At 38.9% G+C, this 25,202-nt stretch overlaps 1 protein-coding gene across 2 annotated transcripts in view; it reads left to right on the forward strand.

Moving 5' to 3' along the window:
• Scp1 (Sarcoplasmic calcium-binding protein 1) overlaps positions 1–25,202 on the forward strand; it is a 258,498-nt gene that overhangs the window by 39,306 nt on the left and 193,990 nt on the right. The window lies entirely within an intron of this gene.

The raw sequence follows: 25,202 nt of genomic DNA on the forward strand, positions 1-25,202 counted from the left end.
TAGCAACAAAATGCCTTTTTACGTCTCCCCTTCCGATTTATTATTTCTACTCCTAACATTTTCTCCGAATGACTGGCTCTCTTACTCATATAAACTCTCGGCGGATACTCACTGGGATTAAACTAAAATAAATATCTTATTATAATAAATTGAGTCAAAATTCTCTTAAAATTAATTAACTTGATTTGTAGCTATGCCTGCCCCCATTGCATGAATTAAAATTCGAATATTTTGTAATAAATATTACATTATTTTACGTTCTCTTATCATGGATTCATGAAAATAAGAAGTTGATATAATTTTTAATAACTAAACTAATTCTTCGTGCAAATAAAGAAGAAGGGGGGGATGAAAGGCTTTTCCAACCCACTTCACAATACGTAGAGAGGATAAATTAGTCGAAGTCACCATCCAGTGATATTAGGTAAAATTCAACGTCTTCGAAGAACTATGATAAACACCCCCTCTTTTTGGTGCTTCAAGCGTTCAGCGGGGGATTAAGGTGCCGGAGGGTTTCACCAAAAATGCTACAAAAATCCACGTAATTAAAATTTATTTTCCTCCCTTTCCCGTTAAAGTAAAAAAAAAATGTTCGCTAGAAGTTCGGAGGGCTCTCTTAAAACGAGTTTACACTCACTGCCCTTACGATTTCAATTCCGTCTCGTTAGATTCCCCGTTGCCATTGCCTGTGCTCCCGAGCGTGCTTCTCTCAAGTTTCAGCGAACCGTAAACCATGCCTTTGGTTCCGCAAGTCCCAAAAATAAAAGGAAGAGAACAGAACCTATTGATTGTACATTGAAGTCATAAGTGGATTAAATTTCAAAATCAGTTGAAAATTCAAAGGGAAATAACGAATAATATGGAAATATAACTATTTGTTTAGAATATAATTTATGGAATGCCAATACCAGAACTTTTATTTTGTTAATGTGGCAAAATTATTAAATGCCATCACCAACAGTTTTTAAATCCCATGATCGGTTCACTGCAGCCCTCCATTCTTCTTTTTTTAGTGACAATTTATTCACCCCCAGATAAACTCTCTGTTTTACATCCTTCTCAATTTGCCCTGTGCTTCCTTGCAAGATCTTCCCTCCAACCTTTCCTTCAATTATGTTTCAAATTAATCAATTGTGCTTCAAGGTATGTCCAATCAACTTAGTGTTTCATTGCCATGGAGTTCTCCGTATAATTTATTTCCCCTTTTTGCTCCTCTACAGACTTCCTTGTACCTCATTTTCTTTGTCCATTTAATCTTTATCATTCACCTCAAGCATCACGTTTCAAAGACTTCTATTCTTCGCCGGCCCGTTTTCAAATGTCCTCTGCCTCTGATCCGTAGAGTGCCATGCTCCATACGAACGTTTTGACGAACTGCTTCCTTGATTTCGACGTCAGATTCTTTTTGTGTAACATTATTTGCCTATTCTTCATGGACGTCTTCTTAGCTTGAACTATTCTTCTATCGCTGAAGTTATACCGCTGCCCAGGTAGAAAAGGATTCCAATTGCTCCACTTATACTCCAGGTATTGTGATAACTATCTTCAGCTTCTCTCTTCGAAATGCAAGAATTTTAGTTTTCTTCTTGTTGATGCTCAAATTATATCCTCGAAACATTTGGTCCAAAAAGTTTCATCTACACGAGTAGAATCTATTTATGAAATGTTCTGACATGATAATGGTTCTCTCATAAAAACATTCCTGTACACGAATGGAATCAGGCCTCTTCTCACATTTAAATTTCTTTAGCAAGCATATATGAATGAGATCAATAAATCAAAATTCAAGGGAATCAGCCTAAAATGTCTCGCCTAATCACGCAAATGGTTGAAAATTTAGAGAATAATGGGGTAAGATCATAAAATTTTGAATTGATGTGATCCTTTCCATGACGAGACCTCATGGCTCTGCTTTGAAGTATTGGATGGATGTATTATATCATGCTTCTTCTTGAAAGTATTTAAAATTTTCTTCGCACCATCAGTAATCGTCTCTCAGGGAAAATTGAATATCTCCTCATAAGTCTCCGACTCATAATACTCGTATTAGAGGTATTCAAAATTTGGAGCACCAAAAATATATATACCAAATTGAAAAATTGTGATGCGTGAGGTTAGAGATCACCTCTAACTAAGCCCCAAGGCGTCTAAAATTCAAGCGTTCAGGTTTTAATGAGAGGGAGGGGGTAGCTTCATTCCCTGAGCCACCTGCGGCTTCCCACGAACTTCAAGCATCGGAAAAATTGGACCCATTAAAATATATATGTGATTGGCCAAATACCGCTGGGAACTTAAATCCAGGATCCTCTAGCCAGTAGTCCTACTCGCCATTGCCAAAACTGGCTCCTGGGTCAGTAACACCAAATTATGATAGGATTTAACCTTGTTTTATATTTTTCTCTGCGCAATTGCATGAAAATCAGATAAGCGTGAAGCCAATGCAATATTCCTAGTGATTGGGGCTATAAACCGAGGAAAAAAGATAAAGATCTTTATCACTGATTCACGGAATTTTTTATGTGAAGCGTAAAGAGTTTACCATTGCGAACTTACCCAGTGTTATCGGACGTGCCTACCCGTCGCTAGATACCATTCCAATCCGAGTGATTTGATGAAATTCTACGACAGTTAGTAAGGGAATCAGAGCGTAACAATCCCAATGCAGCGAGGTGCAAGATATTTAAATTAAACGTATCTATATACATGATGTCCATCGTAGATGTACGGTTATTGGAATTCACGGCGCTGTTAACAGTTACAGAATCCTCTAGGATTTGGCAAAATAATGCAAACGACCAATATTTATTAGCATCAATAAAATAAAGAATAACCGCATGCCATAATCAAATTTGCTTTATATTTTGACTCTTATCTCCAGCATTAGTGCGTAATGCTGCTTTTTGCCATTATTGCGATTTTCGTGATGAAATTCCATTCCTTAATACCCTGTCTACCAACTCAAATATCTCAAACGCATGCTTCAGTTATCCCTAAGAACCTTTAATTGCGGATATAATTTCGACCCTCACAGTTAATAATGCGGTTTATTTTCACTGCATCGCGCCGCGTATGGTTACTCACTACGTACTCACGAAGGCAACGACCAAGAGCGAATGTTTTTCACCTCCGGGCGGAATCCACCTCCAAATTTTGAAACAATACGTAGCTAGATACGAGGGTCATCCGGAAAGTAGTACCCGTTCGTGAAATAAAGACACAAAAGTAAATATTAACAAACATAAAAAATTTTATTTGAAAGAGGATACTTTAAACTACTTCTCAACATAATCTCCAAGCAAATTAAGGCATTTGTCATAACGTGTGACAAGTTTCTGTATTCCTGCTGCATAGTCCTTCGCCGCCAGCTCATTGAGATACGCGAGGGACCCATCTTGCACAAATTTTTGCATAATGCAGATGGTGTTTAACAATTTCATGAACAATTGTTCGAGAAACATTGGGAAAATGCTCACAGATGTCATCAATTGTGACGCGCCGATCGTTCCTCACGAATTCGTCAACTGAGCTCACCAGTTGGTCTGTAATGACAGACGGTCTCTCCGAACGCTCATCGTCGTGTGTGTTCCCCCTCCCCATGTTGAAGTTGCGACACCACCGCCGAACAGACGACTCGTCCATTACATTGTCTCCATACACCTCCTTTAATTGGCGATGAATATCACATGGGCGAACGTTTCTTGCATTGAGGAATTTAATCACTGCCCTCACTTCACAACTGGCGGCGTTCTCAATTTTTTTAAACATTGTAAACAATCACAGAAACAACACAGGCAATGCTAGCGTCACGCAACTTGGCTCAGAGAAGGCAGACAAGCCACTGAAGCTATCTGACCTCGTCCAGCGGCTACTCGCGTCGTCAGCACTTCATGCGGCACGAACGGGTACTACTTTCCGGATGACCCTCGTAGATCACTCTTGCCTTGAATCCCTCTCCCAATAGTCTGCAGCCCCGCAAACATCCGAGCCATCGCAAAGTCTTCCTCTTGTGCTTTGCTGGACCGAGAGGTATCTCTAGAAACGTTCGCAGCTATCCATCACCATGAAGCTCCGCCCTAATTAAATCTCGTCCGAAATGATGAACTCCTCCTCCCCCGGCGGGCCCCCTTCCTTTATCCTTCCTCTCTCATAACCGCCCTCATTCCATTTATTCAACCCCTTTCATATTCGCTTCCATCCCTTCTCTTCCACACTTTTTTCACTCACCCAGCCAGAACGCGTCTCCCTGGAGAAGAACCCATCCATCGCGCGCTTCAGTCTATTTCTTTGAAATTACTCGAGCAACCGAAGTAAGTTTGATGGACGGGATTCTAGAAGGGGAGGGAGGTGATAAGCGCTGGAGGGACTTAGCTAAAAACAATCGATGCGGGAACTTCGCGAAGCTCGCTTGAGCAAGGAGGAATGTAATAGTTTGTTTCAGGATTTGCGGCATTGGGAACTGCTTCGGTTTTACATGTGCAGGGTTATTGTATTGCGGAAGTATGGAGAAATATTCCTGGGGAGGGGCTCAATTGGCATGATATCTATCACCAGTAATGCCAGTCGTATCTATTGAGTCGCTACGCATGTATTCAGGGTTTTCTAATGGAAATGTCTCGCAATTAGATATCCTTACGGTGAAGATAAATTTACAGAACGCAGATTGATTAAAATGAATTCAAAGAAAAAAACAGCCGACGGTTTCAAACACGATGCCTCTTCGACTTGAGGATTGATGTGCATTTGCATTACGCCCACGATACGATCACAATATGGTCTTGCTTCGATAAAATATACTTCAGAGCAATTTAGATGTATAAAAATCGCACTGACTTTCACAATACGGTTATATCGAAATATCGGTAGTATCGAGAAGAATTTTTCATTTTTCTGTTGCGAGAGTGATGCGTTGGTGTGCTCGTTCAAACTTGTTTCTTCGGTCTCGCGATGGTCAGGAAATTTGATTTACCTGGCTGGAGTGTAGGATCAGCGTGACTGGGAAGAAATTGAAAACAAAAGGCTGGGTGAATCACGAAAAATATTAGTAAAACCACCATGATTCAATTTGAGGAATTTTTGTTGGCATTTGTAAATAAGCCTTAGGTATTTTATGTGCGCTTCAGCAGTGTCTTTGTCAAGGACACTTTTACCACCAGACGGCGACTGACACAAAGTGGGAGTGCCTGTGTGAATGGGCGTGGACTGCGACCGTGGCGGAACTGTCTTATTGCTTATTTTACATTTCCACTTCACAAGATTCGGGATTTAAATCCGGAATATATCCTTGTCCCGATGGTTAATTCACAAGTGCATGAATGCACACGACCGTCAGACTCGAAGCATATTGATACAGACTGGTAAAAACACTTATTGGTTTTCCTTATTCCTTTCACTTGTGCACATGTGGCATGTCAATGGTCACGATTTGGGCAACTAGAAAAGTATATAAATAAGTGTTTCTTCATCATTATCAGAATCATGGATTAAAAAAACCAAGGATTGGTTTGCAGTAGCATTTCATACTACGTGTATACCCTCTACCATGCCAATCCCTTCATTCCATCATTGCTCCTCGCACCGAAATTTTCCATCACTCCTCGTAGGCCATCCTAGACCGCCTTTTATAACTCTTACCTTAGGTTTTCAGTACGTCATCTTGTCTTAAATTTTGCCCAATCAGCAGCTTTCTTCCTCGGATGTATTCCATGGGCTTTTTTCTTTACCCACAGGTGAGAGTACTTCATTTACTACTTTCTCCGTCCGTTCGTTTCCATCATTCTACTGTCGCACCACATTTTCATCGCCTCCCATCTAATTTTTTCTGCTGCTTCAACCGCAATATCTCACACCCGTAAAAAACGTAGCCCTTATATATTATGCTTTTTGACGAATCAATTCCTTATGTAAAATCAGGTACTGCTTGCCGTTAGTAGTTGTTTCATCTGCTAGAAAACCTTCTTCGCCGTTACTGTTATATGCCTCTTCCTTCTTCCATCACAAGCGATCCTGCCGTAAAAATAGCAAAACTTTCCCTGGTAAATTTTCTAATGCTTTTGAATTCATAAGTGATTATTTTCCGCATTATGCTTTGCTTAAGGAAAACTTGTGTGATGGATATTTACAGTTTCTATCGTGACGAAAGATATATACATATGTAAATATGTATGTGTATAAAAAATACACATATATGTACACACTGTGGGTATGCATATATATATATATATATATATATATATATATATATACAGGTATATATATATACATACACATACATACATGAAGGCAGAAACAATGCATGAAGGGCGTATTGATGGTGGTGGGATGTTGAAGACTGTAATAGAGAGGAGAATTTTGGGCAAACAAGGAAAGGCCAGGAACAGGATAGGGATGTTGGACGGGATGAAGGGAGGAAGGAAGTACTCAGAGATAAAGAGGGATCTGATGTAGATTAGGTTGCTGGATTGTGTTTTGTTAGGAGTCACAAAGTATTTATTTGGCAGTTGTGCCCATCCAAAACCGTACTTTAACCGGTAGATTACCTAATAGACACACATATCCACAGTGAATATTAGGTCGGTCACAAGCGTGGAGATGATATACTCGTATAAACATAAAATAAAAAGACACTCACAGTTTTGGTTTACGTTCATAAATAAGAGACCGCCGTATTATTAAAGTCTGCTGTTAACCTCATCAGCAATCGATTTCTTATCTAAAAGCCTATCTCTGTTACCAGCATTCCGTCTTGCGCCAGTGTAACAAGTGAACTACAGATCAGCTAGCTACATGAGTGTCCCCCATAGTTTAAGAAAAACTAATATTTAGCCCCGTCAAAGGACTTGGATACAGGATTAGCGATGGTTTTGGCAAGGATTTGACGTCAATTAAAAACTCCGGCGTCTATGGAGAAAAATATTTCGTTTCCTTGCCGAAAAAATTACGATGGGAATATCAGAAGGAGCAGAATATTTGTGATACGTCGGAAAGAATTTAGGCCTGAAATGTTTTCGTCCAAACGTCGAAGATGTTTCCAGAAGCCAAAAATATACGTCCATGGGATGAATCACGTTGGCAGGATGAGATATATTTACTCATACAAAATAATTCCAAATATCTGTCGGAAAATAAAACTTATAATCTGAAAGAAAACACATAAATGTTTGAATGGCTATACGTAACCTTCATCTGAATAACCAAGATTAGGTTTCCACTGAAAAATGAGAATATTTTGATGTAATACATTAAACATAATGATAATACCGAACTTTAATGATCGCAAAAGGCCCTATTTGTAGTTTTTTACGTTTCTATTGGTGCTTATTCAGAATACCTCGTCGTGCTTATTCTTATTCTGCCTATTAATGATGTACCAACGTTATGTTTTACTATAATTTGTACACATATGGCAAGTATAAATTGATACATTATTAGGAATTAGTGGACTTAATATTATTATCAGGATAAAAAGAAAAAGGAAACAAGGCCGAGCTAAGAAGCTTATTTACGGAACATCCTGAATTTTCTTGGGCATTTACATGCCCTCAATCATTCTTGAGTGAAAGGAGCCATGATTGCAGAATCCCTCCAGTAAGTAATAAAAATCATAATCTTTCTCGAGCAATTTTGAGATGTATCCCTCAGAATCCTGTTGAGGCATAACTTTCCATTCAAAAGGCTAGCAGGCCACGAGAAGATTATCTGCGAGGAAGCAGTTTTTATCGTTTGCCTAAAAGTGTTTTTCCCACAGCTTCCCGTTGAATACATCTCAATCTTTTGGTCTTATTAACTTCTTTTTCTTCTTTATTTTTCATTTACTTCACACTAATTTAACAGAACCGTAAATTTAAGAGATTTATAGAGGAATTTAGCTCAAGTTGATATACCACTCCTTAAGGAAAACGGAGCGTAAATAACTCCGTCGCAGTGCTCCATGCACAGTACACTTTACGTGCTCTTGTCCAACAGTGGAGGAGAAAAATTGGTCTAAGTAGCAAGCAAACGGAGTTAACAACATGAGTTTTGACATAAAAATACCAAAATTTTTCTCAATAATACGAAATGTAACAATATAGAGATATGTCACCATTAGGCGCTATGAAGTCTAAAATTAATCATAGTGGTAACGCTTTTAACTCAAAGATATAATCACCTGATAAACTGACTGAGAAGTAATATGCGATTAAAATTTGATTTGGAAATTCATTCACGTTTATTAATAGTACAATCGAATTATCTAACTCATGGGTCTTTATTGATAGTTTGGCTTTTGAGCAAAATTGAAGGGCATGTTTTTCCTTATATTATAGTTCCTTATAAAATGAAAGATTGGATTAAAGTATAGTATCTTTAGAATGAAGTTCATGGGAATAAGAACATATTTTTAGGCTCAGTTTTGAGATAAATAGCAGCTACAGACAATATGAAAGACCAGCAACTTATCGTGAGAAATATCGGAAAACGGACCGTTTTTTTTAAAAGTTCATAAGTATTAATAATCCTTGTAAAAGCCTTCTTTCATCTTTATCCTTTTCCAATATGTTTTGAAACCCTGAAGAGTCCTCCGACGATGGGGTGGAACGGAAAGGGGGTGAGCATATGGCTGTGACGAGAGGTGAAATGCCTCCAGTTTAATTATGTTATTTCAGGAACTTTTGTGTTACTTTTGCTTGAAAATTGCTAAAAAAATTTCTTTACGCAGTGCGCGTATATGAAATTGCACATGGAAACGCCATGATTTGCATTAAATAAAGTTAAATATTAGCTCTCCTTAGTTCATGTGCTACACTTAAATATCCCTTATAGCGCACTCACTAGTTTCCAAGAAATTTCCAGAGCATTCTGGGTTGTACAAAGCAAGCCTTCAGTATGCCGGAGAATTTTACAGGTTTCGTTAAAATAAACGTTCTCCACGTAAATTCCAACGAATACCGCTGGTATTTATACTTTAAGGGCTAAAAATAATGGACGAAGAGCCTATAAATCGCTAAGAAGTGAAAGAAAATCTATACTGGAAGATCAGTTTGAAACAAAAATGTGTTTACAACCGAATATATAAGCACATTTATCTTATGCGATCAAAACTGCAGTCTCTCCACACAGTTATCAACCCGAGGATTAATCCGTTGAACTTACAGCTAATCTGGTACTATGCCATAAGATGTGTGTAAAACACGCTAGTGAGGCTGTTTCTTTATTCTGTTCCGTTTGCCAAGTGAAATCTGTTACCTAAAACATATCACAGCTTGAATGAAGCTGGAGTTATTGAGAGCCTCGCGGATATGAGTCCGGATTATCTCATAACATCCAAACTCTCTACCCACAAGCTGCCACATGCTAACCGAATAGATATCATAATAGAAATATATATATATATATATATATATATATATATATATATATATATATATATATATATATATATAGTATATATATATAGTTTGGAGATGAAAAGTAAAACTTGACTCGACTGAGTCATCGCCACAAGGATTTTTCTGCCAACTGAATGTATTGAATTTACCACTTTGCAGCTCTAATGACAGAAAGTGGAAGGAGTCTAAACATGAATTAAAGAAATTAATTCAGATCACTCACAATGCCCCTGAGTACACCAGATCTAACAATTTTTTCCGGTGAGCGGATAGCTCGTCCAACCAACACGCGTCGGGCATACTCTCCAGTTTTGGATGAGGATCCTGATGAAGGCGAATGGAGCAGAGTCATCGTTTCTTCGCCCTCGCAACCTCGCAGGAAATACCCGGCCACACCCCTCGCAACACCTTTCATGCCCCATGTGCTTGGCCCCGACCCTATTGCCTTATCGCGGTCCAGCGATCTCAATCCGTGCGTTTCGCCCTCTATAAAAGGTCTCACCTCCTACTTTCAGGAGGAGGAGGTGGTGGTGGTGGTCTCCTGAGGGCATTGGAGGGGGAGGGTGGTGGGGAAATTCATCCCGGGCAGCTAAAGACCCGCTCTTTCGACGTCCGCCCACTTTGAGCCACACTTCTCCCCTCCCTCCTCGCCTTCCTCCACACCCCTCCGGGAGCCAACCACCGCCCCCGCTCCACCCCCGCACCTACTTCCTTCCCCTCCGCCGAACTTTCAGCCTGGACCTGCTCCAAAAACTCCTCTCTCTCGCTCGCCCTCTCCGCCCTGAACCCACTGGCGTGCGGAATAGTCGGGAGTGGCCGGGAAATCCAGACGAGTATGGTACGTTTTTCCGACCGCTCCTCAACTACGTCCTCTAAACAGCGTGCCCGGAGAGCGTAAGATGAGATTGAAACAATATTTAGGGGGCTATCGGCCTTCGTCTATCTGAATATATGATGTAGGACGTCTGTTTGATTTTGCCTAAAATAATTTCACATTGTTCCACCGAATTTAACCACAAATTTGCAAAGTTATCTTCGCGGGATCCCGAGGAGAATATTGCTGATTGCCTACACATTTTGACACCCCAGTCGTATCCCGGGTGTTCATCCCATTCACAGACTAGAAAATTGTCTAAATTCGGCGATATGCCAAAGTCATCATCATCAAAGGACCGGACGGAGCTCATTTTAAGCATATCAAACCGTGAGACAAAACTTGAAGGTTCCTATGAAACCTTTAAGCGTGAGACCTAAGGATGCACTGATTTCGAAGTTTGCAACGCACCAGAAATCTACTATATATCTACACAAATATCCCGCGATTAACCAAAAGAGTGCATGGCAGGGGGTTCAAGCATTATGTGGGTTGGGTATTTAATAAGGGAGAGGAAGGAAACAGGGAAAAACAGTAAATAAAAACCCCGAATAAGCCTGCACTTGTATGCGAGACACTGGCGGAAAACTTAGTTCAAAACAAATGTTAACTTCACCCAAAAAAATAGTTCTTTGTTATACGAAAGATGAGGGAATCCACCCTTCCCACAACATGAATGTAAAGTATTGGTGCTTTTTAGGTCATTCATAGTCAATATTAATGAACAGAAACGACAACCTTGGTTTTTGCATAAAATTGGGTAATTCTCAAGTTAGATTTTGTCATACCGGACGAGGCTTTTTAAGCCGAAATGTAAGCCGTGGAATGGAGGATTTCATGTAGAAAAAAAGGTATGTATCCTAGTATTGTGGAAGCACTCCCGTTACTACACTTTGTCATTAGTGGCCTACATTTATTCGTTATTTATAAATATTTTCATAATACTCGCATATAAGGTTACGCAAAAGAAAAATCATATACCAAAAATAATATTCGAGCCAATTCAGGATATTTAACATCCACACGAATCCATTCGTTACACTAGTAGGTATTTAATGCAAAAAATAGGCATATAACGGTTAATAGCTGAAAGTGTTGATATTTACTACAACTTGGGACCTAATTATAAAAAATAATGGACGGAAATAACTGAACTGATTATTTTTATATTTCCCAGTCTATCCGAAAGTGAGACAGCTAATTATTTATTTATTTATCGACTTAATTGGGCGAGGTTGAGACTAATAGTCCCTTCTTCCACCTAACCCTACATTGCAGACATTACATTGAGGACAATTACATACAACCAAGCCCTAGGTGGAGGGTAATCCACCTAGGTGGGAATCGAACCTACGACCTCTGGGTTGGTAGGCGAGTACGACCCCGCCGCCACCGAGGCCGGCAATATTATTATATATTATGCATAAGAGTATAGGTGGATTTTACTGGTTTTTTATTTTTAACATTATGAATCTGCCATTTTATCACTAAATAAATTCAAAGGGTCATAGGAATATATACCTGGTCAGACAAACGCAATAAACTCAGAGGGGTATAAATACGCGCCTGATGAATTCAAGCTTTAAAGGTGGTTTGGTCGGTTGACAAATACCAAGAGGAAATACTATGTCACGATTACTTTTTACCGATAGGCTGTCCTATGCCAACTATTCGTAGACCTTGCCACGATGTTGCTCCTTTCATCGATGGAAGAAATGCGTAGGTAATTCATCACGGTTGGAGGATATAGAGATACGAGAAAAAATACGGCGACTTTTTTCTTGCTCGAAATGCATTTAGTTATTTTTATTTTCAATTGTGGCGTACTAATCATTTATTCATCTCCTCTCCGCAATAAACTGCGAATAACATGTGGTTTATTTGCAAACCACATGTTTCATGTTTTACGAAAAATTTGAAATGGAAGTTCAAATGAATAATAGAGAGAAATGGGAATAACAATCGATATTGTACGATATGCTTTCGTATTGAAACCAAAAATATGCCTCCTTTTTCATACATCATATTCATTCACCAGGTTTAAATTATATATATCATTTACAGTTTTGAATGCCTACCGGACATTTGCCCAACATTTGCTTAAAATGATAACGCAATGTAATTTCAATTCAATCAAAGGGTGATTAGATGACAGAAAACCGCATGTGTCTATAGGTATGCTATCGAAACCGCTAGAAATAGCATCTGCTGCTACTGATGGATACCTTTACCTTACAGCTATTAAACTCAGATTTGCCGATAGGATTTTCCTAACGGCATTAGTACTCATAGTATATATTTACTGAGGAATTCGGCCCATAATTGTAATGCAATATTCAGTATTAGCAATTTTAGGTGTCATTTTATTTCCACGCGTTATTTAGATGATATGAAATATTATTTTAACATATTATAAACGCTGTCTTTTTTATGCCGAATTAAAATATTAAAATACAGAAATATGCAGTCATGTTAAATCTCCAATTAACAGAAAATCAGTACGATATTATTTGCATTTCCAAAAAAATATCAGTTTAAAATTACTTGCCAATTACATCGCTTGAAATATAAATTTAGGTAAGCGTAATATATTATGATAATTAATACGTGCGCGATGCCTCATATACGTTGAAACAAGTTAACATAGCATGATTTAGAAATAAGAGCAAATTCAACAAACAGTAAATCCAAATATTTATTTGCTTGAATTTTTTTAAGCCTCATATTTTCTAAATATTTTGGACGGAAATGTAAATCTCTTATTACGATTGATAATTTCAAGGTTTTTATTCCAAATTCTTGCCGAGGACGGTTGTAATTAGTAAAAATATGCCAACTAACTTCAAGGGTGATAGGTTTAAAAATCTTTTTCTCTCATCGATAACTCCTACACGAACTGCATTCACTCAAAAACGTTATGCCACTCGTAGAAAAGTAGAGATATAATGCAAAAACAATATAATTATGTCATCACAATTTTAAACTCTTAATGAAATAGCATGCATTACTCCAACCAATTCCTGTACAGAAATTTGAATTCATTCTATGTTAAACCATTCGCTCCTATTACAAGTACATGAATGAACTAGTGGGAGGTTGTAAATGACGTCGACAATGAGGAATTAAGTACAGAAAAATTAGTTATATCTTTAATATAGAGCGATGGCTTGTGCAACGCTGATTCTTAGTCGATAAGTTACGAGGATAAACCTCCATTTAAGGATTTCGAGAAGTGGATTTGGAGAAGAATGGAAAAATAAAATGAATATGGAAATGAACACAAACAAAAGTACTTGGAATGGTGAAGGAAGGAAAGAGTTCCCGGGAAAAAATCAAAGGGGATATAAAAAGTGGATGTGGAGTATTTTGACTGCCTATGGAATATTACAAACGGTAATATAAAAATATACACAATGCCCCGCAAACCGCAGCAAGAGCGTGTGGCAAGGGAGGGGGAGTATTAGACCACCAGTTAAGCATGCAGAATTATTAGTCTATACATGTGTAGTCTATAGACTTTTGAACACATGTTACCTCATACACAACTCTAGTGAAAAAACATTCCTATGAAAATCATGCAATAATTGCTGCACTTGACCAATTCATTTAATTCTTGTATTCGGGTTCGTTTAGTTGTATCTGGCTTTTATATTCGATTTTGATTTGATTGTGCATCGTACAAAGAAAGAACGAGTGCTTAAATCTGCTCGTGACGTGCCTGACGGTCTTATTTTATCCAGATGGTCCAAATAACCAATGGTGACGATATGGGAGAGAATGCTAGGCAAGGAAGGAAGAGAATAAGCTTGCTGGATGGAATAAAGGGAGGCAGAAAGTATGCGGGGTTGAGTATGGTTTATTGCAGTTTCAGTGTCAGGGTTTCTTGTGTTAGACTAGGCTTAGCCAGTGCAGTCTTCTTCTTTTGCAAATATAGCAATGATTATTCACTGTGCCCAAACAAAAACTACTCTACATCAAAACGAAACATAACAATCTACTTTAACCGGTAGGCTATCATTGATAATAACTATAACTTCAATTTCCTATGACTGCATCTTCTGATTGTAGGGATAATTAAGAATTCTTTGTTGCAAGATTCAAAGTAACAAAGCAATTTGAATAGGGGCGGGGCGGGAATGAAAATAGAATGCCCATTATTTGCCGTCTGCGAGACAGATATAGGCGCTCATCATGGTGCAACTGCCTATCGTATGAGTCGCCTTCAGAGAAACGGGCGCGGGAGACATGGGAAGGGTGGTGGTATAATAAAAGGGGTCTAATCAATTTCCCATCTCCCGGCACTCCCTCAGGCGAACTCACTCCCCCCCCCACTCGTATTCTACCACCGCCCCCCTTCCCCTCCACTTCCTACCTCCTCCCCCACGGAGGGCGCCATCGGCGAAAGACGGGAGGGACAGTTTTGATTTTTCTCCTCCTCTCCTCCATTGGGACCCTGTGTACATCCCCTCCCCTGTCTTGTTACCATGGCGCGACGGAAGAATTTCATTTTTTGCCAACAATTCTGAAGGCGAACCCACGCGAGTAATTGCATTGCCACGAAGGAAAGGGGAGGAGGAGGAAGAAAACGTGAAAAAAAAGAATATTTCTTCCCGGTGACAAATCAAAGGGGGAAGTTTCCGGCACCCCCTCCCCAATTGACTCCACCCAAGGGCCAAGACGCTATGGATTCTCGACGGGTTCCTTGAAATACACTGCAGAAATTATTGAAGCGTCATTAATGTTTACTTCACTCAAAGCAAGTATCACAACTTAGTACGGATTGATCTAAATTTATGATCATTTTAATTTGTGGAGGAAATGTATTTCCAGATTGACGCTTATGTACCCAATCGTCAATTCATCACCATCCACGCCACTTTCTCTTACAAATAATACGGATATCTGACGTGAAATCGAAAGCTAGCATACTAGTATTAGCTGGTATATTAGGGGTGAGACCCTTGCCACAAACCTTTTTAGTGGATCGTGGGGTGTTTATGTAGAGATAGATGATTTGACTACAATCAGTTCTTTTCAATTGGGAGCAAACTTTCAGCCAGTTCCCAACGAATGAAATGTTAAAATGTGGTATGATCCGAAGGGGATTTAAAATAAAGTATGGCGTTCAGAAATTTCAAACACCATAACACTTCTGCTGTACACTTTTCATCATAGGTATAAAATAAAATAATGAGTAACCATTAGGAATTTCGTGTGAAGTTTTTGCCGTCATTTCAATGGCGATAACACTAAAACTAATCGTCAATAAGTGTTGGTACGCCTTGCGGATTTTCCTGACTGCAGGGTAGTGAAACGAAAGCATTAATAAATTCCTGTGCGGCACTGACTTCGAAAAATCCTTCTTTCATTTAGCTTGTAGAAAGTTTTAATAGTGCAAGATTAGTACATTAACATAATAATTGACACTTGTGTACTGACGCAAGCAAACAGAGTTACTACATCACTGGGATTGGGGCACGCAGTAAGGATTCAAATATGTCGAGACAATGACAAAGTTTTGATGTCTTCACCTGAGCAAATTCCAATGTTTGTGTGCACGAGAGCCTGGAATTGCCGAAGCCATGACGTCACTACCTCCCCATTATTCGGAGACGACGATTTTGGGACCTTACTGAATAGCCCCATATGAGGTCTCGAAATTGCCTTTCCTCTATGGTACCGTGGTTATGACGTCGGTGACTCTGTAATTCCTCATTCTCGAGCACGCAAACATTAGGATTCGTAGAGTTCGTGACGTCAAACCTTTGTAAACGACTCGAGTAACTCGACGGTAACTTTGCAACTGCTGCGCGCCAATTTTTTTTTAACAAGTAGGAAAATGTTCCAGGATTAATTCATTTTGCTTAGCTTTAAATTTATTTATATAGACCAAAGGAACAACAAATTTTGGGCTCTTCCCCTGAAGGACATCATATCTTAGGATCCGCATGTCATAAATCTCAGAAATGTCATTGTTATTCATGAGTTTCCCTTACTTTTTAACAATTTTAGGAAAATTGCTCAATTTTCAGGACTTTTCAAGGCATTTGAATGTATTTTAGTCTTCCGGAAATCGAGTGGAAAAATACTTTAATCTTAGTTAGGAAATTTACTGAAAGATATGTACCCATCCATTATTCTGGAATTTTTATCCATTCTCATATGCATTTCGCCATTTTTCTGTCTGATTAAGTGCCATGCCTGCGGCGTCGTGGCTCGTTGTAATGAGTGAAACCGAAAGAGTAGGTCTCCGTGAGATTAGAGACGGGAACGGAGAAGAGAGAGAGGACAAATAAATTGGTATCGTAAAATATATAATTAATCAAAATGAAAATGAGAACACCCTTGCTCATGAAACTGCATATTGAATGAAAGCTTAGTCAAATTAAATTCTTGATTCTATCTCCTTGAGGGAACGAAAAATAGTGGTCGAACGGAAATGTTCAGTAGCGTTTTGAGGTCAATAAAAAATACAGAGAAATTCAGATTGGATTATTTTTGACGTGACTCTCATTCGACAGAATTGAATGAGTTTACGACAACAACGGAGTAATGCATTGCAAATTTTTCCATGGCGCCGGGGCTTCGGGTTTCAAAAACCGTAGGTAGACATGACTTTTCATGTATTTTAGTCATTTTATTCATGTATGACAACGATGGGAGCTAAATGTTTTAGGTTTTCCGAATTATTTTCCGACAAAATTCACACACCATAAGTTGAAAGTTCCCAGCATAATGTCCTTGCAGACGCATGCATTCTTTTCAACTTTGGCGTAATTATTGGTGCATTTGGAAACAATCAATCTATTGATGTAATGCATAAATATATAGCAAATGTCAATGCAACAATTCCAGAGTGTAAAAATCATTCGCCTTGACTGGGATTCGAACCCAGATCCCTCAATATCCCTCCCTCCCCAGATCCCTCAAAATTTCAGAGTTTAAGAGGACGCCTCGGTAGCTTAAGTGGCTAAAGCACTCGACCGGATATTGAGGGATCTGGGTTCGAATCCCAGTCAAGGTGAATGATTTTTACACTCTGGAATTGTTGCATGGAAATGTACATTAGCGGATGACTCCGTAAAAAGTTACTGTTGCGGCATCTCCCGCAGTTTCTTTGGAATTTGATATAGCAACTGTATTGCGAAAACATACGTAATCGATTGTTTCTTTAACACATTTGTGAAATGTTTCGTGATATATGATCTGCTAATTTCCTCCTCGATACGCACATTAATTCCATCCGCGAGATCAATATCGACATTGATATAATATCAACGTAGGCAGCAATATTACCCACGATATGTTGACGACATCGTAAGTCAGTGTCCAGAGGTTGGCATCAAAATCAATCTTGACACCAATTCGACATCTCGAGGTGCTGAGCAGCATTGTTGGCCAACACTGGACCCATCCAATTCATAAGTGCATTTTCAAACAAGAACAAAGGAGTCGGGGGAAAAGGGTACTGCGATAATAATTAACAATCAACATGCACAAATATATTACAGGGAACGAAAGAAAAGAAAAAGCGTTTTGAAATTGAAAAGAGTGTGACGCGCACGTGAAGACAGAAAAGACACATATGAACGAAAGGATGCTAGCCAATACGGTGGGGAGTTAAATTTCTACTCCCGTTGCATCAAAGGGCTGCAGCACAAAATCCCAGTCAATAGAAATATTCGAGGTAGTCGGTACCTAATACAATCACCAGTGCTGATTCATACGGGAAAAAGCTCTCCGAAGCTTGACTCACGTTAACAAATGAAACAGTGGAACTGAGAAATTGTTATCTCTGAATTCTCCTAATAACCCATTTGTATGATCGAATAAAATGAACATTGTGTTCTTGCAACTAGTTTATTTTTTGGAGACTGTTAATTAAGCATTGACGTAACTCAGCTAGCGTTGCGAAAAAATATACACTTGCCTTTGTTTCTTGGCTCAGTATTGAACTTTTTTTCACTCAATTTAGCATCGCGCTACACGGTCTCATGTTTGGGTGACAAAAAACGCTTTGACTTTGCCTCGTCAGTTTTTCTGGCCTTGAATTAGAAATACTATAGTGATCCTCGCAGTCTGCAATCATGGTTAAACAAAGAAGCGATATTCAAATGAGGGTAAAAAATAACCTGCTAGCTAGTCATCTTCGTGATACATCGTTTCTCTCCATATTAAAGCTTTCTAGGCCATTGAAATTCACGTGTTCATAAACAGAAACAATGTCGAAAACAAATTTTTTATTATCCATGGCGTTTATGGCGAATTACGTGAAAACGGCTAATAATAAAAATGGGGAACAAAGTCTGCTTTTTTTAATATTCTTTCATTTGCTCTGGTTTTTTTGTCAATTGCTCTAATAGTGACAGTTCCAAAAAGGTACCCGGTTATTAAGAGATTTTTCCATAATTCACGTAACTCTTTTTTACTCTTTGCACTTTGGCCATGTTTTTTTGTGGTCCCGATTGCTCTGGAATTCGAGAGTTCTCCCTTGCTGATAACCAGGTTTAACGAGGAGCTGATCTATCAACTCTTCTGTTCCATTTAAGAGATGAAAGAGTAAATAATCGCATTGGTCAAAGGCACCAATGAGAATTACATGGGTGACGGCGTCAAACGAATTCGAACGTGAATGATCGAGACAACAAAATTGAATGCCTTCGTTTCATATTTTCCACCGTATTTGCAACCATCATCTATTAACGAGCCATAATGACATTATTTACCAAGAGTCAATTATTTAATGAAGCTACTACGATGAGTAAAGATTTATGCTTGCTCTTAATTGGTAATGTGGAGGCGACTTGATATTGATAGTGATGGGCAAATGAGATGTCCCCAACAAGAACTCCACGACTTGAAAAAAACAGAGGGAAGGCAATTAAAAAAAAATAATTGATTTTAATTAAATTAAACAAACGGTTTTTAAGAAATATGAATGCCTATACTTTATTGTATGTACCCACTTCATCACTGAAATATACACAGAAGAAACCTTATTTTCCGATGAAAACTTCAGGAGGAAAAGGTCGAATTTTTCCTCAACTTAAATAATCCCTTGATTAATATTAAGCGCCATGCCTATGGATCCTAGTTTTATACCTGGTAATTGAATAAAGAGAATATTTGTGAATTAGATTCTTTTGAATTGTTAATTTGGAGAAGAATGGAAAAAATGGACGGAAAGGTAAATAAGCGAGGAAGTACTAGGGGTGCTGGTAGAGGAGAGAGAATTATTGCGATACATTCAAAGAAAGCAAAGAAAGTGCATACAGGGCAATGTAATTGGCAATAGAAAGTTTAAATTCAATGGTGACAGGCTCGAATTTGCGAAAGTTCATGATCGCAGAGTCAATAAACTTTATATTTTTTCACAATAAACTTTATTGAGCTACTACTTGTTCCGATGCATAGGCAACATCATCTGGTATGATCGTACATAGGTACCTAATGATGTTGCCTATGCGTGGAAACCAGTTTTAGAGAAATAGTAGTGACAAGTTTATTTAAAAAAATACAAAGTTTACTTATTCACCGAATGGAATGCTTATTACTTTGCTGATGAAGGCCTAGCAGAGAAAGAAAGGGTGAGTGTGGGGTTGTTGGAAGAAATTCAAAGATATCAGGACACGTCGATACACGTGATACTGGGAGGCAACGTGAGGCTGTGTACAGAAAAGTAGGGGAGTGTGTTTTGAGAGGGATGTAGAGGAGGAAACAAATTAATTTCGATTGGAACTAATTAAAACTAAAGAGGTTAAAATCATACAGAGAAAAAGAACGACTAATTTTAATATGTAGTCTTGGGTTTAAGAAAATTTTATGATGCATTAGTCAAGGCTTTGAAGCGCATTAATATATATAGTATTGCTAGCGTCCATCGACAACCAACCCTCACCAAGTAGTTAATTGCAAATAATAATAAATCCCTCCCTCGCTGATCGCGTTCGGGGCGTGCACATTCACAAAGAGTCAGGCTCAGCGCAACAAAGATATTTCAAGCCCATGAGAAGCGGCTAACGGAGAGGAACCCCGACGAAAATATACGATCCCTTCTCCGTTGAAAAAGGGTATAAAAATATCAGCATAAATTACGTTCGGAGCCTAGGGAAATCGGTCGCAAAGGCTTTACTTTCATTATCGTCCCCGTCGTCTTGGCGGGGAAGTAGGCGAGGGGGGAAAGGGAGGGGAGAGAAATTTAGAGGAGAGGAAAAGGCGGAGCTAGGAGGAAGAAATTAATGGAGTCAGCCACTTAAGGCATTAGGCTAAAGAGGAAAAGCGTTTCGTGAAAGGGTGAGTAAGCCGCGGAAAATGAGCCGGAAAAAGCGACGGGGGTTAGGTGGAAGTAAATTAGCCACCACTCCCTCCCGCACTCACCTGGGGTGGGACTAGGAGACAAGGGAGGCCATGGCCTCAGTCTTAATGCCACGGGGTGGCGGGATGAGAAAGGGGAATGTGAGGCGGGACAGGAGTTGAGAACATCCCGCCCCTCAGGACTACGAAGGAAATAGTGACCCACGTGGCGGGTGGGGAAAAATTTTATTTTAATACAGGATGGTTCAAGGCTTCAAGATATCCCGTACACGAAAGTGGAGAATATAGGCTAAGACAAGTGGAATTAAATGTGAGAGACCCTCTCCAAAAGACCCTCTGTCCAGCACCTTAAAACAAATAAAACAAACGCGTACCAAATTGCAAGGATGTCATCAATTGATATCTCTCGTCACACTCCTGCGATCAAATTAGATTAGCCGTCAGTGTCAGATTTGGAAAAATTTAGATAGGTCGATGGGGATAGGGAAAACAGATTGGATCCACTGCTCTGGTTTCCCAGGGCACCTGCACGTACGTATTTCCAAATTATCTATGCATATTTTTTATTTGAAATCCAAGCAAAGAGGGGGAGGGGTTGCAACTGTTTGTGATGGAGTATTAAAAATACAAACTTGTAATAGGTATGCAAATAATGATCATCTCAAAGAATTGTCCATCATCGTAACACCATATATTTTAATGGAAGCTCCAATTTAGTTAAAATACATTTAATAAACTCTTTCGTATTTCATAAAATGTATATTTTTAAGCTTAATATATATTTTTAAAAGGGTGGTTTCTATGAATAATCACACCTGTTTTAAACTAACATGATGAATTGACCGTGGTTTCAATTTAGAGAAAGGAAATGAGCCTAAGTGTGTCAATCTCCAAAGTCATAAGCTTTCATAAGATCTATGACGTATATCCTAGCATATAAAACTAATTAATTAAAAATAGCAATTTTCCACAAAAATGGGGAATTGTGGAAAATTGCTATTTTTAATTAATCATGATATTCCACCATATCACGCCTGAAACGTCTCTTTTTATATAAAACTAACCTTCGACTTAAAAGCGTTTCATTTAGACTATGAATCCAAATGGAAGATTTTTCTAATAACCTAGATCTTTCAGTAGAATTTTATCTAATACAGCAGATTTCAAAAGTATGTTCTGAATGGAAGAAAACTGTCATTTCTTCTTAGGCTTTGGTCACCGTGTAATCCTCTGTAATTCAATCACTATTACTTATGCGGATTTGACCCTCTTCAACATGTTGTCACTCTTAAGTCTTTCAATCTTTTTTGGTAATAGAATATGCCAAGTTATGCTGATGGTAAATGTCTCATCAATGAAATGCAATTATGTTAATACATGAGTTTTGTGTACTTTAATTTTTTAATTATATGAAGTAACGTCCCTTTCTGCGAAATCGTGAAGAATAAACTAAGTTAATGACTGTGAGGAGAGTAATATTTTTTGGTGTGACCTACAAGAATGGAAAAATATCTCTTGCACATTATGTTGATAGGCTAGATTAAGAGGGAATGGTGTGGATCATTAACTTAAGGTACTCATAGACATATTTGGCCGAACGCTTTTCAAATAAGATATAAAGACGTGTGTTTGCTTCAGAACGTCACAAAAAGTTTAGAAGCGCTTTGACGAGTGGTAGACGAGCGAGAGGGCGTGAAATTCCAGCGCTTTATTCATTTACTTTAAAAACGAAGTACAATGTGTATTAATTTTTAATTTTCGTCATCGTTTAAACATTGAGAATAAATCTCATCTTGCACTTCATGATACGACGCTACTTAATTTGTAAATTGAAATAAACAAAGGTACCAGCGAGAAAACTAGTTTCGTGGTTACCATTGAAAGCATTCATATTTAGCGCTAGTTCACTGGTGATTATAACTTATTACATTAGTATATATTGAATATCAAGGTAGATCCAGTGGAATTTTATAATAAAGGGTACATGTGTACGATACATATACAACAAAACATAAGTAAACGAAAATGCAAATTATCTAATGAAAGATATTGGGGTTTCGCTAGTTAACGAATTCCATAATTTTATTGTTCATTTGATCTCCTTTTGAGTACGAACGCAAAAAAACAAGAACTGTGACCAAATTATTTCACCCATTGCCAGTAAAACCTACTAGGTACCTCAATGAAACAATTTCAGAGTGTTAAATTCTTTCGTCTTGACCGGGACTCGATCCTGGATCCCTAGATGTCCGGGTGAGTGCTTTAAGCAGTTTCTTTGAACCTAAAAGGTAGTTAATCTTACAGCCACTATACTGTTTTATAAAGTTCGATCCTCATATTCGTTGCCTAGCCTAAATGCTTTCCTTTGCGTAAAAATGATTGAAAACTACGCCATCACATTTCTTAGCTTTTACTGAGATTGCATTGAATACTGGAGAAGATTTGATGCCTTCCATTTAATTTTCCTCCGCCACTTCAGCTGCTCCACTCACGTAGACCCAGATACACGGGGTGCCCGACCCTTATCCATTAATTCATGATGAATCAAATATACCAGCGGCTTCACCTTTGAATGCGCAACGTAATATTTTGCCAGAGTTCTGAAAACACAGCGAAATATGTACTGTGCTTTGATTCAAACACGGAATGGCCGTTGAGGAATAATCGGCTAGAGTTTTGTTTTTGATAGGCAAAAGTAGACCTCAGCCCCGAACTAAGTATAAAATTCACACATTTAGCTTGGAGAGTAGGCCTGTTCCTTTTTCATTGCCTCATGCGATTTCTAAGAATGTTCTGATGGCCATAAAGTTACCACGCTTTGATATTTTGGCCAGGTAGACCCAAAGGCTCAAAAACTTTTAGACTTGAACCCACGGAGACTTCCGCTCGATCAGTAGTCGAGCCATCCAATTGCTAGCCTACTTTGTTCACGCAGTGAAAGGAAACGTGAGTAAAAATTTGATGCAATATAAATATCCTCTTTCCATAAAAATAGTTAGGAGATTAAATGAGAGGAATACGTGGAGGAGAAACCCAAATGTCAGAATTGTGCGTGAATTAAAGGCGCGAGAATCATCCGCGGATCAAGAGAGCAGAAGGAAAGGGAATGGGAAAAGGGTTCTCCAATGGAGAAGGGAACGAAAAGCGATCGAGGATGGAGAGAGGCTGGCGCCTACTGGAAAGGGGAAAAGGGATGAATAATGGATAACTAGAGATGAAGACGAAGGATGGAGTCGAGGGCTGAGAACAAGGGGCGTGAGTTGAAAAGGTATTAACCGCCTCCACGTGGAATGCAGGTGGAGTTTAAAGGTTTTGCCCCCTCTTTCTTAAGAGAGCCGCTAAGCGTTCCTCTCTGCCATTCCCGCAAGGAAACCCACGCCTCGACCCTCGATCGGAGATTATCGCCATCCCAAAGGAAGGCAGAGAGAGGAGGGAGAACTGATGGAGGAGAGTGTACGAGAGAGAGAGAGAGAGAGGATGGATGGATAGACGTTGGATGTGGTGAATAATTGAACGGAAGGGTGGAATAAAGGGCAAGGTTTGTGTATTAGGTCGAGAAAGGGTGCGGGGGATAGCTTATAAAACAGAAGTGGCGGCATCGAAATTTGGTAGGGTAGAAGATGAGAGAAAGGGGGCTGATTGGGGAGCCCATCCCTGCTGCCTGGGAATGCTGTTAGCCGAGAGAGCGGCATTATCCATCAACGCTAGAGAGTCTGACGAGTTCGTCGCGTGGATGAGGGAATATCGGCGTGGTCCGTAAGGCCCCCGTGGGTCTCATCGTCGCCACTGGAGTAAACAGGCCCAAAGAGGACTGATTTGCATCCAAGGAACTTAACGTAATATCTCATATCGAGGGATTCATTAATGACTCCTCGAAAGTTTTATTTGATCTGGAGATATGGCTTCCATCGAAGCCATTTATCGTTTATATTAAAGGGTTTTGGAAGGATGAAGGGTCAATAAAGCCATTCCCTGTTTGAAAAAATTATTTGAAAATTATATATAAAATCTAACACCTTTCCTTAGTCTGGCTGATTTATATGTTTTCTTTCGAAAAGAATGCCGATAAAACTAGGTTGTAACTAAAATGTGCACGCATAGCCTGAGAAATAATACTAGCAACCACAGTAGAGGTCAAAAGGAGTATACTTTCAATGTTAAAACACAATAGGGTCATGAAAAATACCTTTCCAGAGAAGTAATGCCCCTAAGTTACTGTGTTGCCAGTAAAATTCGTATAAATATTTTTTTAGCTGGTTTTCTCAAGTGCTTTTCAAGCTTTTCCATAAACTCCGCCCCGCTGGGACTTTGAAAGCAGCTTCTATCTCTGATTCGAACATAGCGCCTTGGGAAATACCGTCCTAGTAGAATATAAACAAATTTAAATGCCAAAATTAAGAATGCTCCTGCCTGAGTAGGGACTCTTTAACAGTCACTAGCACGCATCAGTCTTCCCGCCGATAAGAATTAGGGTAACAGAGCGGATAAACGTTTACGAATGGATATTATACATTATTTGACACTACACACACCTTTCCTCATCCCTGTTACCTATGAAAAAAGTAATGCGTATGCATCCCAAATATTAAGATAGCATAATAATTAAGGGTAAATATTAGATTATTGATTTGTAGTGTACCAACTTATGT

Source organism: Hetaerina americana, unplaced genomic scaffold (genome assembly GCF_022747635.1).
Source record: "Hetaerina americana unplaced genomic scaffold, ioHetAmer1.1.p SCAF_7, whole genome shotgun sequence".
Lineage (NCBI taxonomy): Eukaryota > Metazoa > Arthropoda > Insecta > Odonata > Calopterygidae > Hetaerina > Hetaerina americana.